General features: G+C 46.4%; 1 pseudogene; it reads left to right on the top strand.

Moving 5' to 3' along the window:
• The first annotated feature begins 62 nt into the window (after positions 1–62).
• Positions 63–15,686, top strand: part of LOC113889140 — a 36,579-nt pseudogene continuing 20,955 nt past the window's right edge.

A 15,686-nucleotide genomic window follows, 5' to 3' on the forward strand; every position in this document is an offset into this window, starting at 1 on the left:
CGCCCGGAGGTGCGGCCCACACGGACGCACGCAGACATGTCCCAGTCTTCCCAGCCTCCCCCATGGACCCCCATAGTCCCGATTCACAACGTGTGTCCTCCCCCGGAGACGGCCGGCCCTGGTGTCCAGAACAGGAGGCACCGCAAGGGACCACGGGCCGCCCGTCCTCCTCCCCAAAGGGCGCCGGAAGCGCTTCCTTGCCTCCTTGGGGGAACGGTCGTCCCGCTGCCTTCACGGTCGTCCCCCAGGCGGCCACGGTTCCCGGTCAAGTGCTCAGGACTCCGCAGACGGGTTTCCTGCAGGTCGGGCTGCACCTATTCCAGGGGCGCCAGGAGTCCCTTCTATTCTCCTCGGGCTCAGAAGTGAAAGGATGGTGTCCGTGTGGAGGCGCTGTGTTTCCCGGGTATGAAACACGGATACATCTGTGTGAGAATCACAAAGCTGACAGATTGGTGGCTGCTGTGGCGAGGTCGACCAGATGGCCCGACAGGTTGGGGATTTCTGTTAATATTTGTATTGTAATTAGGTATTTGATGAGAAATCTTGAAATTAATTATAATGAAAATTAACATTATCATTGTTACTCAACAATAACGTAATTATTACCTTTGTTTGCAGTTAATTTAAGAAACACTGTTTCAAGTTTATCCACAGAGTGTCCAATTGAAGACGACCAGAGAAGGATGTTGAAATAAAGAACTTTCTTAACACACTGGGAAGTTGGGGAACCTCTCCTTCCAGTCACGAGGCCCTGCCCTGCAGCAGCCGACCTGGAAAACCAGACCCCAGCCCCTGCAGCAATGGGCTCCAGGATTCAGTGCGTGGTCAGTGACTGCCACCTTCCTTATTTTTCTTCCTTTCTATTTAGTACCAAATGGGGGAAACCAAATCTCATCTAAGCAGTCACCTGGGACGGCCCTCTTCCTGCCAGCCTGCCTCTGGTTTCCCCACATTACATGCTCTGAGCAGGACACACTTTCCCTCTTTCCCACCAGAGCATGTCCCCACTCCTCTGTGTGCCCTGAGTCTCAGCCTAGGCAAGTGGTGGTGGCTGACTCCTTGCTCTGGAGACAAATTCTGAAGAAACAGTGAAGGATCCAGAAAATATCCTGGAGTAGGAAATGGCCACCCACTCCAGTATTCTTGCCTGGAAAATTCCATGAACAGAGGAGCCTGGCTATCTGCAGGCCATGGGGTCACAAAGAGTCAAACACGACTGAGCATGCACACACAGACACAGGCATGTTTGTTTATGTCTACAGAGCTTAGAGTGAGAACCAAATAAAGCACTGAGGATAATATGTGGGTTTTGTTATTTTTGAAAAAAAATTCAAATTAATCATTTTAAGTTGAAATATATATCATATACCCAAAAATTCTCCTTTGAGCACTATATTTTAGTGATTGCCTATTTATATAGTTGTGTAGCCATCATCACTATCTGATCTAGAATATTTTATATTTTATCTCCCTACAAAGACACCTAGTGTTCCTTATCAGTCACTTAAATTCCACATTCCTCACTCTTTCATCCTCATGGAATTGCCTATTCTGTGATATTCAAGGACATGGGTTTGTACAACTGTGGCCATTTAGGTCCGGTTTCTTACAGTGTCATGTTTTTGAAGCTTATTCATATTTATCATGTGATCCAATTTTTTGTTTGGCCTTCAGAATTTTCCTAAGTTTTTAACACTACACACACACACACACACACAACACACACACACCCAGACATGCTACAGTTTTTTTAATGTGGAAAATACGCAGAGGTCCAATGTAGCCATTAGAACCATTTTATGCAGACAGTTCCATGGCATAAAGTACTGCCTTCCTGTAGGCACTCAACCTGCCCACCAACCCACAGTGGCCAGCAAGCACAGAGGACAACAGCCCAACTGTGCTGCCCATTGTCAGAACCCCCACAGCACCCACCCAGGCCAAGGCTAAACAATAGGTCCACTTCCCAATGGCCAAAGAAGAGACCAAGGGTGGCCAAGGGTGAGAGAGATGAAAGGAGAGACAAGCGGGAAAGTCCACAGCACCTGATATTTCCAGGTAGTCTTGAAACCAAGTACTAGTCAGGCTCAACCTTGCTTTAGCTTCTGAGCTCAGAAATTACCAGGTGCCTTCATGGTGCTATGGCCCTAGATGATGGCAGCCCCGACCAGGCACCCCAATACCCTGTGCTGTGGGGCCCTGCCATGCCAGCCTCACCAGCCCCTGTCAGAGCCCTGGGGTGCCCAGCATCTGTGGACAAACCGCTCCTGACACATCCTTCAGCCCTGTGGAGGCCCAGCCATCAGGCTGTGACTTGGAGTTCCCAAGAGATGGTTATCACTCAGGGTATGTGGCCAGTGGCAATAGGGCCTGACCCTCTGGAAGTGAGTGGAGAAAAGCCCAGTGCTCTAATTCAATGCTGTTCTGGCACCAACTGTGTGTCTCTCGCTGACATCTTCACTGCTTCATCCAGATATTCCACGTACCACTCGTGTTCCGGCTGGGGTTCTAGGGGCAGCCTTCATGGGGCTGCAGCCTTTCCCAGTGACCAATCCCAAGTGCCGATGCCTCTGCCTCTGGGCCCTCACATAGGCAGTACCCCTATCAATGCTTAGGGATAAAACAGCAGATCTAAGACGCTGAAGACTTGTCCTAGGTCTGGCAAACAGCTCAGAACTGAGGTCTGGTGGCCTTAATGCTGTGACCTAAGACCACACCATCTGCCAGCAGACATGTCAATCTCCAGATAATCAGGATCAGATTGATTAAGTACCAAGAGGGGCAAATGTGTCATGTTGGGAAGAGGGAGATGGAAACAACACCCCTCTGCCTTTGTCTCCCTCCTTCCAGCTGTCCAGGGGCCCAGCCACCTCCTCAATATCCTGTGTTCATGTATTGTTCTGTTTTGACTCAGACAACATGGAGGGTCCCTGCCCCTCAAGTAGTGATTCTCTCAGTTTTGAGGGGTACAGTCATGAAATGTCTTCCAGTGTAAAAATAAAGAAAAGATAAAACACCCAGACCACTGGAGTTCCTTATGAGGTGAGGGTGATATAAGGTCCCTTGAACTCCTGTTCTGGAAAGAGGGAGGGAGGAGGAAGAAAAAGCTGATCTTCAGTGAATGCAACCTTCACATGGACTCTGTGTAGTCATTTTATCTGTACAGTTATTCAGTCATCATAACATTTACTCAAGGTCTTTTATCTTTCTGGCCCGATGTTCTCATCGAGCTCACAGGCTGAAGAGGTGCTCAAAGTGAGAGAGTCAATTCCTAGGCAGGTTGATAAGAAGTCTGGGGAAGCCGAGGAGAGAGGCGTCTGGAGTTCTCAAGGAGGAGGAAAGGACAAACATCTTTTTTTTTTTTCTCTCTACATTCCTTAGTCTTAGTCACTTAAAACATTTTTCTTTCTTTCTTTAGGCCCAGAACTAATGATTACACAACTCAGTTTAAACTCTGTGAAAGAAAGTGAAGTTGCTCGGTCATGCCTGACTCTTTGCAACCCCATGGACTGTAGCCTACCAGGCTCCTTTGTCCATGGGGTTTTCCAGGCAAGAGTACTGGAGGGCATTGCCATTTCCTTCTCCAGGGGATCTTTCCAAGCCAGGGATCCAGCCCGGGTCTTCCACATTGTAGGGAGATGCTTTACCATCTGAGCCACTTAAACTCTGTACTAGGGATCATATAACAACCATGTATCCTGCTTGAGGACAGTTTCTCCTTCCTGAGAACCTTCCGATTAATCCTGATATCTTAGAATGTATATTATGAGAATGGGTCTGGTAGGATCTTTCTGTTAAATTCTAATCCTGTTATCCTAAAATGCTAATTGTGGGAGTGGGTCTGGTAAAACTTTCACAAACCTGAGACATTCTTTTGATTTACTGTAGTAACTAATTTAAAAAGTATATACCTCCCTTGCTAACACTAGCAAGGGGGGCACTCCCCACCCCCTTCTGCTGTCCATGTCACAAGCTTTCTCTGACCTTTTCCCACTGTCATAAAACTCTGCTACACAAACGCTCTTGTGTGACCAATCCTGGTCCCTGGTCCTAAAGCTGAATCTTCTTCAGAGATCCTGAATTCAACATTGTTCATAGTAAGCTCGATTGAATCTATAACAATCTCTTAAAAGCCAAATATAATCTTAAAATAAGCTATGCTGCTGCTAAGTCCCTTCAGTCATGTCCGACTCTGTGCGACTCCATAGACGGCAGCCCACCAGGCTCCCCATCCCTGGGATTCTCCAGGCAAGAACACTGGAGTGTGTTGCCATTTCCTTCTCCAACGCAGGAAAATGAAAAGTGAAAGTGAACTCGCTCAGTCCTGTCCGACTCTTAGCGACCCCATGGACTGCAGAATACCAGGCTCCTCTGTCCATGGGATTTCCAGGCAAGAGCAGTGGAGTGGGGTGCCATTGCCTTCTCCAAAATAAGCTATACGCCCTATTAAATAAAATAAAATTCAACTGAGTAAAATTTTAAAATCTTAGTGCCTTTATTTAAAGATTTATGAATCAGACAGCATCCAATTAGCAGTTAGAAACCTCTGAGGAGTTACACAAAATAAAAGACTTTTATAGGCATAAGGGATCAGAACAAGGAAGTTGTACTGGGCAAAGAATCCACGTGGTTACTGTTAGGTTTACTTTCCATTAGAAGCTGGGAAGCTTTCTCAGGCAGATGACTTAACTAATGATAATCAGAAGATTCCTGGCTGACTGGTTCAAGATTTCATTTCTGGAAGAGCCAAAACTGCATTTATGTCTATTTTGCTAGCATGGTTCATAACTAAACAATTCCTCTGGGACTGTTGTCTTGTTTTAAACAGTCCCTGGGGGCTGCAACAAGGCTTACCACTGCTGGTTCCTTGCTAAGCATTTAACTCAGATGACCATTATATCTACTACTGGGGCAGGAATCCCTTAGAAGAAATGAAGTAGCCATCATGGTCAACAAAAGAGTCTGAAATGCAGTACTTGGATGCAATCTCAAAATGACAGAATGATCTCTGTTAATTTCCAAGGCAAACCATTCAATATCACAGTAATCCTAAGTCTGTGCCCCAACCAGTAATGCTGAAGAAGCTGAAGTTGAATGGTTCAATGAAGACCTACAAGACCTTTTAGAACTAACACCCAAAAAGATGTCCTTTTCATTATAGGGGACTGGAATGCAAAGGTAGGAAGTCAAGGAACACCTGAGAGTAGCAGGCAAATTTGGCCTTGGAATACGGAATGAAGCAGGGCAAAGACTAATAGAGTTTTGCCAAGACAAAAACTAGTCATAGCAAACACCCTCTTCCAACAACGCAAGAGAAGACTCTACACATCGACATCACCAGATGGTCAACACTGAAATCAGACTGATTATATTCTTTGCAGCCAAAGACTGAGAAGGGTCTATACAGTCAGCAAAAACAAGACCAGGAGCTGACTGTTGGCTCAGATCATGAACTTCCTTATTGCCAATTCAGACTTAAATTGAAGAAAGAAGGAAAACCACTAGACCATTCAAGTATGACCTAAATCAAACCCCTTACGATTATACAGTGGAAGTAACAACTAGATTTAAGGGACTAGATCTGATAGACAAAGTGCCTGGTGAGCTATGGACGGAGGTTCGTGACATTGTACAGGAGACAGGGATCAAGACATCCCCATGGAAAAGAAATGCAAAAAACAAAATGGCTGTCTGGGGAGGCCTTACAAATAGCTGTGAAAAGAAGAGAAGCGAAAAGCAAAGGAGAAAAGGAAAGATATGAGCATCTGAATGAAGGATCCAAAGAATAGCAAGAAGAGATAAGAAAGTCTTCCTCCACAGTCAAAGCAAAGAAATAGAGGACAACAGCAGAATGGGAAAGACTAGCGATCTCTTCAAGAAAATTAGAGATACCAAGGGAACACTTCATGCAAAGATGGGCTCAATAAAGGACAGAAATGGTATGGACCTAACAGAAGCAGAAGATATTAAGAAGAGGTGGCAAGAATACACAGAAGAAGTGTATAAAAAGATTTTCATGACCAAGATAATCACGATGGTGTGATCACTCACCTAGAGCCAAACATCCTGAAATGTGAAGTCAAGTGGGCCTTAGAAAGCATCACTACGAACAAAGCTAGTGGAGGTGATGGAATTCCAGTGGGGCTATTTCAAATCCTAAAAGATGATGCTGTGAAAGTGCTGCACTCAATATGCCAGCAAATTTGGAAAACTCAGCAGTGGCCACAGAATTGGAAAAGGTCAGTTTTCATTCCTACCCCAAAGAAACACAATTGCAAAGAATGCTCAAACTACCTCACAATTGCACTCATCTCACACGCTAGTAAAGTAATGTTCAAAATTCTCCAAGCCAGGCTTCAGCAATACATGAACCATGAACTTCCAGATGTTCAAGCTAGTTTTAGAAAAGGCAGAGGAACCAGAGATCAAATTGCCAACATCCACTAGGTCATCGAAAAGCAAGAGAGTTCCAGAAAACATCTATTTCTGCTTTATGACTATGCCAAAGCCTTTGACTGTGTGGATCACAATAAACTGTGAACAATTCTGAAAGAGATGGGAATACCAGACCACCTAACTTGCCTCTTGAGAAACCTGTATGCAGGTCAGGAAGCAACAGTTAGAACTGGACATGGAACAACAGACTGGTTCCAAATAGGAAAAGGAGTATGTCAAGGCTGTATATTGAAACCTGCTTATTTAACTTATATACAGAGTACATCATGAGAAACGCTGGACTGGAAGAAACACAAGCTGGAATCAAGATTGCTGGGAGAAATATCAATAACCTCAGATATGCAGCTGACACCATCCTTTTGGCAGAAAGTGAAGAGGAACTAAAAAGCCTCTTGAAGAAAGTGAAAGTGGAGAGTGAAAATGTTGGCTTAAAGCTCAACATTCAGAAAACAAATATCATGGCATCGGGTCCCATTATTTCATGGGAAATAGTTGGGGAAACAGTGGAAACACTGTCAGACTTCATTTTGGGGGGCTCCAAAATCACTGCAGATGGTGACTGAAGCCATGAAAGTAAAAGATGCTTACTCCTTGGAAGGAAATTATGACCAACCTAGATAGCATATTCAAAAGCAGAGACATTGCTTTGTCAACAAAGGTCAGTCTAGTCAAGGCTATGGTTTTTCCAGTGGTCATGTATGGATGTGAGAGTTGGACTGTGAAAAAAGCAGAGTGCCAAAGAATTGATACTTTTGAACTGTGGTGTTGGAGAAGATTCTTGAGAGTCCCTTGGACTGCAAGAAGATCCAACCAGTCCATTCTGAAGGAGATCAGCCCTGGGATTTCTTTGGAAGGAATGATGCTAAAGCTGAAACTCCAGTACTTTGGCCACCTCATGCGAAGAGTTGACTCATTGGAAAAGACTCTGATGCTGGGAAGGATTGGGGGCAAGAGGAGAAGAGGACGACAGAGGAGGAGATGGCTGGATGGCATCACCGACTTGATGAACCTGAGTTTGAGTGAACTCCGGGAGATGGTGATGGACAGAGAGGCCTGGTTGTGCTGCGATTCATGGGTCGCAAAGAGTCGGACACGACTGAGCGACTGAACTGAACTGAACCTGATTGAAACACAAGTCTGGGGGGGTGAATTGGTGGCGGGACTCCACAGACCCTGGAATTCTCAACTCTCGACTGTTAGATCTCCTTTTATGGAAGTGTTAGCAGCCAATGGAGCAAGGCGTATATAGTGCCAGATTACAGGGCTGACAGCGGGGAAACACAGTTTATTGATGGTAGAAAAGATCTGCCTTCTGACAAGCAGGCACCTCTCACGGTGAGGCAAACCGGAAGTGCCTGTAGGGGCAGAAGCCGCGTGAGCAGGGAGCGGGACGCTTCAGCCACATCCGTTATCAGCACAGCTGTCAGAAAGGGGTCCTTCCTTGAGCTGACTCGTGCTTCCTGTTTCTTTAACTCCCTGTGCTTAGGGGCTGCTCTGCTGAGTTGAACTCCCCTTTGCTTTTCCTAGATCTCCTTGGGGCCTTCTCACAAGGCCCGGCAGCAGGCAGCAAGCAGCGGCGCCATTGGGCAGGTCTGCTCCTGTAACTCCTCTGGCAGCCGTGCGGCTGGGACAGCGCGCTGAGCGTCCACGGTCCCTCTCATGGACCAGAGGTCGGAATGTGATGGGACTAGAGGTCGGAATGGGGAAGATGAAGGGCTGCCTTTGCTTTCTTTCACTCCCAGGCCGGGAGCTCTTCACCTGAGGGATTTGGAGAGCCCAGGGAGCCTGTGCCCTCCCTGAAGTGATGCATAAAATGCGTCTGTGCACCAGCTTTTGTTCAGATAAGAGTAAATGCCCTGGATTCACCCCTTCAGAATATTTTATCTTTGTTCCTAGTCTGTACAGATCCTGTGCTTTGAAGCACAACACCGCTACAGTGATTTCATCACACTTCCACTGATGCCGGTCCCTAGTAAACCTAGCTTTCAGAATCAAGAGAAGCTGGTGGCTGACAAGGCTTAAAAACATCCTTTGAAGTTTCTAGAATCAAGAGCATTTGACTGTACTCTACTGGAACATTTTAACGTCTAGTAGTTCGCTTTTCGCTTGTGAGCAGCTAGGTCAAATTGTTTCCAAACAAGAAAACCGAACTAAAGTCTATGTGTCTGACCAGGGTTACAGGACACAAACTACTTTAGGGCGGGTCCCAGGTCGGCCTGAGATTCTGTCATTACCAGGAATCAAGGTAGCAAAGAGCATTTGTGACACAAACGCTAAAGCGTTTTATTACTGGATAATTTGGGTTGGGACAGTTCCCTAGAGAAGAGAATGGCAACTCACTCCAGTGTTCTTGCCTGGAGAATTCCATGGGCAGAGGAGCCTGGCAGGCTACAGTCTAAGGGATCGCAAAGAGTTGGACAGGACTGAGTGACTTTCACTTTCTTTTTTCAGTTTGGATCTGCAGAGAGGTAAAGTCTTTTCTGTGGATTTTTGTAAATGCTTCCTACAGATCGAGTTATATGGCTTTGTGTTCTTCTGAAATTGCTCCCTTGACATTGATCTAGACTTCGTACACTTATGTACCAAATTACTTTGTTTTCTGTGCAATGGTGGTAAAACAGTTTAAAAGCAAGTTCACTTTCATGCATTGGAGAAGGAAATGGCAACCCATTCCAGTGTTCTTGCCTGGAGAATCCCAGGGATGGGGGAGCCTAGTGGGCTGCGTCTATGGGGTCACACAGAGTCGGACACGACTGAAGTGACTTAGCAGCAGCAGCAAACAAGTCAAAGCCTGTGAACTGTGTTTCAAACAGGCTGAAAGCGCCACCTACTGTCCAATCTGCAGAGGTGCCCGAGGAATGTAGTCTGAGCCTTAGGGACTGAGAGCCACAGGAACTAGGATATTAAGCTAAGTTAGACTCACATCTAACTATACTTTCCAGTTATATGCTATTTATAACGAGTTATGTAATTATATTTACGCTCTCTCCTGAGCATTCTCAATCTTTGGTTACAGAAAGTAAGATATTGAAAATCACTGAGCTGTGGCAGATGTAAGAAACAGTATCAGGCTTTCATATGCTTTCCATGGGTCCCGATTATCCCACACCAAAATGCCTTGAGAGTTCTGGAGCAAAACTGCTCTTTGCCACTTTTATTCCTAGTAACGACTGAGGCCCAGAGCTCCCTAAGTAGCCCCTCCTGAGGGGAATTGACTGTATTTATTTTACATGTTTAAGAGATGACAGAAAAAGAGAAAGCTCTAAAATGGCAAAAGCTTTCAGGTACACCAAAAGGGTGGTTTTTAATGTTGGTTTGAGTGTTTTGTTTTTAATGGAACAATCCATTATAGAACAGGCCAAAATGAGTTTAGAGAATAAAGTGTACTTTTGCTACCTCTGAGAGCTACTAAATAAAACATGTCTTTACTATGGGCCTGGCATCAATTCAGACTTGCCTTGGACAGGTGACTGACTTCCAGGCTGCCTTAAACCCAGCAAGCATTCAGGGAATGACCCAGTGACTGGAGGGCACAGCAGCGTGCAGCCAGCGTTTCACTGTTTGTGCTGCTCGTGTGCTCTTTCTGTCCCTAACCCTTCAGCAGATATTCACTCTCTTCTACACAGCTTATCATTTGCTTGACTCTGAAATACATTGGTTCGGTTTTTATGATAAGCTGGTTCTGTACAATCATATGTAAAGTGTTTATTTAAATACAAACAATATACACTCTTGTTCAAGTTCCTCCTGAGTTAAAAGTACACAACAAAACTGAATAATTTAGAGTAAAAGTAAAATTTCTCTTTCATCCTATCAAAGTATCTGTGGTTCATTTGTATATATTCCTCCAGAGTTTTAAAAAACATTTTCAAATATATATTTATTTACACACAGATAATATAGGTTCATTTTCAGTTCAGTCAGACAAATAATGTGTGTTGTTTTACAACTTGGTTTTGTCATGTAACAGTATGACTTTGAGGTGTCACCATTTCCTGTTTGGGGGTTTTCCAGTGGTTTTCAATAGGAATATAAAAATCTTTCTTTAGAACAACACGATTCTGCTATTAGCAAACTAGGTTCATCTAGCATCCACATTCAGGGAAATTCAGAAATGGCTTTAGTTGCCCTGCGCATCCCACCATCAGGAATGGAGGAAACTGCGAGCAAGGAAAGTCTCAGTAATGAACACCAGGCACCCCGTTAACCCAGCGCTAAAGGAGGAGGGCGGGGCGAGGACAGCTCAAGGGCTGAGGGGAAGGTCTTTTGATGCCTGTGTCTCCAGCCTGGCCGGTAGCAGCCCAGAGATTCCAGGAAAGAGAGATGGTAGGAGAACAGTGGAGGGCAGGAAACGGGCCTCCTGGCGGCAAAGCACAAAGGGCGCAGCAGAGCCTGGGGAGGACAGGGGTCCACGGAAGGAGCCAGCGGAGAGACACCCGGAGGAGGCTCCCTCCCGCTCACCCCACCCCAGAAGGTGCAATGGGCCGGGGGCGGGGTCGAATCCACTCCCCTCACTAAGACTGTGTGCTTCAGGCTGCTCTTGGGAACACACTTCTTGTTGCACTTGAGTGATTCAATTATGCCTCCCTGTAATTTCAGGTTGGGTCTTCTCTGCCTGCCTTCCCCTCACTTTTCACTCTGGCCTCAGTTTTCATTTTTTTCTGGCAAACAAAATATGGTCAGCAGGCAGAGTTGACTGCATAAAAGGCAAAAGTCTGCCTCTGAGGAGAAATGTATACTCATATTGTTATGCTAGTTTATTTATATGTATTAATTTAATTTATTATAAATATAATGCTAAATAAATACATGCATATATAATGTAAATAATATTAAATGTTATATACTGGACTTCCCTGGTGGCTCAGATGGTAAAGCGTCTGTCTACAATGCGGGAGACCTGGATTTGACCCTGGGTTGGGAAGATTCCCTGGAGAAGTAAATGGCAACCCACTCCAGTACTCTTGCCTGGAAAATCCAATAGATGGAGGAGCTTGGAGCAGGCTACTGTCCCTGGGGTTGCAAAGAGTCGGGCAGGACTGAGCAACTTCACTCATTCACTCACTATTATTATTTTAATAAAATATTTATATATCCATGATATATGTTAATATTAATAACATATAGGCTGATTTAGTTAACAACACCCCTGGTGAGAAGACTAATGAAGACTAAAGAAGTCAGAAAAAAAACAGAAATTTGAAGATCTTTGCGAAAACTCCATGCTCAGGATGTAAATGGCGAGATGTGCATGAAGGTTCTTAGCCAGGGCTCCTCACAGACTTCTCCAGGCCCCTGTCATGGTCAGCAGTGAGAGAGGGAGTGAGGGTCTGGGCAAAGCCCCCAGGCCCAGGCCGGGCTGAGCCCTCTACAGTCTCCTTCTTTCTGTCACCATGCGTCACCTCCTCACTTACACTAGTGTAAACGAGTGTTATCACTTCTCCCACAGAATGAAGGGTGTGTGTTGCAGGAGAGCTGGAGTGAGCTCGCTGGTGACACAAATCTTAAAACGATAGAGAGGGGGAGTTGGAGGGAGGGAGACAGATAAATAGACATATGTGCCCTGGCTTTAGACTGTAGTGTGAAATTTATGACATTAAAACTGGTTAGCCTTTAGCTTGTATTTTTGTCAGTGTGTGTATTAAACAATTGATGAGTTACCTAAATATCATAGATTCTAAATCATAAACGAGGATTTTAAAATACTGTAGTTTTCTGTGTTACCAAAATGCACTTTTGAAGCCAACGTTCAAGTCATTCAGTGTCTTCTCTTTGTGTTTGGTCACACGTTCTCTTTTTTAACTTTATTTTGTATTTGGGGTGTAGCCGGTTAACAAACAGTGTTGTGACAGTTTCAAGTGAACACCAAGGGGAACAGTTCAGCCAAACACACACATGCGTCCTTTCTCCCCCACACTCCCCTCCCATCAAGGCTGCTACATAGCATTGACATCCATGTGCCACACAGGGAGTCCTTGTTGATTCCTAACCAAAGCGGACATTTGTTGCTTCATCAGAGACTCTGTCAGAATGTTTCCCAGAGGTTAGTGAGGAGTTTCCTGGGAAACACTCAGTCCACCCCCTGTTGCCAGAGGAAGAGTGTTTATATACGGGTGTTAGTTTCGGGAGAATTTGATGAACCGGACCAGCTCGTACAGAGATGGAAACAGCTTGTCACCATCAACACTGTCACCACTCCCCAGTAGGTTCAGCCTCCCCCGAATGCGCCCTGAGTCCTGACCGCTGAGCAGGCCAAGCCCGCTCTCAGCCCCCAGCACCTCTTCCTGCAGGGCCCAGCCTGCAGGAGCCCTAGGGACTGACAGCTCATCCCCTCCTCCCCCTACTCACAGGCCTGCACGAGCCAGCTCCCTGCTCTGACTGAAGGAGGAAGAAGGCCCAGCAGCAGCCCCAGAAGAAGCACACAGGGGACCCTCCATTCCCAGGAGTGCGGGCTCATCGTGCAGGGCCGAAGGGACACAAGGGCGGGAGAAGCCTCAGTGCTGGACACTGTGGGAGCTTGTCTGCTGAACAGACTCAAGGACTGTCTGTTGGCCACGGGATCTGAGGAACAGGAGAGATTTGGATGGACTGGGCTAGCTGGGAGGGTTTGCCAAGGCTGTGTTTCTCTGGGCTGAAAATATTAACTGCTGAGCACTAGCTCCCACCAAAAGAGGGTATTGGTTAGAGGTGTCCTGAGATGTAAGAGCTTCTTAGGGAGACAAGAGGAGATGCTAGGAGGATGTGAAATGCCTTGTAGAGCCTGAACCATATGCCCAGCCTTCTGACCCCAGTTTTGGGAGGTAGCAGTTTCTTATGCATGTCCCTGGTGGCTCAGATGGTAAAGAATACACCTGTAATGTAGGAGACCTGGGTTCGATCTCTGCATCGAGAAAATCCCCTGGAAAAGGAAATGACAACCCACTCCAGTATTCTTACCTGGAAAATCCCACGGACAAAGGAGCCTGGTGGGCTACAGTCCATGGGGTCGCAGGGACATGATTGAGAGACTAACACCCTTTCAGGTGAGGGCAGCTGGTTTGCTTGGGCCTGATAAGGGAGGGGCACAGGTGAGTGTGGCTTCTGACAAGTGAAAGAGGCTTTGGGCCTAGAAAAGAAAACAGCAGTCTCAAAGGCCCTTGCTGAATTATCTAACTTTGGGGGAAAAAAACCAAACTTTAGGTCCCGCCCTGATGCTCCAGGCTGGTTGCATCCACCTGGGACTTATCACCCCTTGTCCTGAGGATTTATCACCCTCTGCCCAGCTACAAATGCCATCTCAACTACAGAATACCCAAAACATCCCGCCAGACTAACATTTCCCTTATTGCTCCCACAAACCTCCCATTAAATATGAAGCCTCCCTGATCCCTCTCAGGCTCAGCCTGGTCATTAGGCTGACTGCCACCCCTCCTTGTCTGAATAAAGGTAACCTACCTCCTTTGAGGTCATCTCTCCTTTTCTGCCTCAGTCCAATCTATACCTTACAACCAGCACTGTCCAAGAGAAGAGGGCAAACAGGTGCCCCCAGGGAGTCAAGACACAGGCTGCTTAGTCAGCAAGACAGCTGTGAGGAAGTGGAGTGGGCACCCCATGGGGCCTCTCCCGCTGTCCCCGGGTACTCTGCAGTTCCAAGCTTTGGCCTGAAAGGGTCATAGAGAAGGACCCTTTGTATTCTACCTATTACGAGTTAACCACTAAAGGAATGTTGCCTATAAGCTTGTACATATAGTCCCATCTCTGGGAGCCCTGCATCCCAGGTAATGAGCACCAAGCCAAAATAATAACTTTGTTTAACTTGCAGGAAACTTCCTGACCAGACTCACCTGTGAATCACAGCAGGGAGGCAGACATTAACACATCCCCTCTGGAGCCTGATCAGAATGAGGAAATAGTTGACCTTCCTCCCCCACCACCTTTAAGAATTAATATAAAAGAAACCTGAATTCTAACTCAGGCAAGATGGGTCCTGGGACAAGAGTCCCGGGTTTCTGAATAAAGTAACTATTCCTTGCCCCAAGAACTCATCTCTCAATTTATTGGCCTGTCGTGAGGTGAGCAGGACAAGCTTGGACTCAGTTACAGAAGAGCTGACAGTCTTGCTTTTTGGGGGGAAGATTTCCATTTTCATTCATTTCGTCATTCATCATGTATTTGAGTCCTGCTCAGAGCCAGGCCCTGCCAAACTCACCTTTGGAGACCCAGCTCAGACTTCACCGGGTCCAGGACGCCTTTCTTGATCCCATGCTCTACCCGCACCATTTTCTGCCTCACCCAGGACCCCTCAAGTCTTTAACCACACTGCGATGAGCTCTCCAGCTTGTGAACCCTGTGAGGACCTTGAACAGATGCAGAACGGGGCTCAGAAAATGTGATGATGACCAATAATCAAATCAATGAGCTGGTCAAACACAAACCAGGCTTAGGTCACATTCACCAAAGGTCATCTTCTTCTCCCTCCTTCCAGAGACAGAGTTTCAGAGGGACCTTTACCAGGAGACCAGGGATCTTCTCTGACACTAACCTCATCCAAAACATTAATAGTCTGGGTGGATTTTATTTTCAATTTTATTTCTTTTTACACTTGAAGTCACTTCGTGGCTATTCCACTAAATACTGAGTAACTTAATGATCACTTCTGTAGTGTCTGGGCCAAGAAAGCCCAATGCGGGGGTAGGATACTGAGGAGGAGAAGGTCAGGGGAGTTGGGGTGTGAAACAGAAGAGGCAGGCAGCGCCCATCCCCTTTGTACTTAACCAACCTGGCTGTGATTACTGGGGTCCAGATGTCTCCTTGCTGATGGTCTGTCCTTTAGAGCCAGCTGTAGAAGTCACAAGACAAACCTGAGTTCTGGAGCCCCTATGTGATCCAGAAGCGGTCACCTGTGCCTTCAGAGGGTCAGTTTCTGACCCACAGTGATGCTATCCCAGAATCGGGTGTGAGTCTGTGGCCAGCCCTGCTCACCACGAGATGCTGCAGCTCTTGCCCTGCCCTGAAACCTGTCCCTGAAGCCTGGCTGTGTTCAGGGGACGTCTGGACAAAACAGGCATGAGCGAGTAGGAGAGAGTGGGCACTTCAGGGGCAGAGGAGACACAGAGAAACTTGATTTCACTCTGGCCACTTCCAACTGGTCCCAGCCTAATGCCACTTATCATACACCCTGAGTGGACACGATCTCCTGAGAGCTCAGAAGACTCTCCTCAGAGCTGGGATGTGGAGCTCTGGAGGATGGG

Source organism: Bos indicus x Bos taurus, unplaced genomic scaffold, assembly GCF_003369695.1.
Source record: "Bos indicus x Bos taurus breed Angus x Brahman F1 hybrid unplaced genomic scaffold, Bos_hybrid_MaternalHap_v2.0 tig00003608_arrow_arrow_obj, whole genome shotgun sequence".
Classification (NCBI taxonomy): Eukaryota; Metazoa; Chordata; class Mammalia; order Artiodactyla; family Bovidae; genus Bos; species Bos indicus x Bos taurus.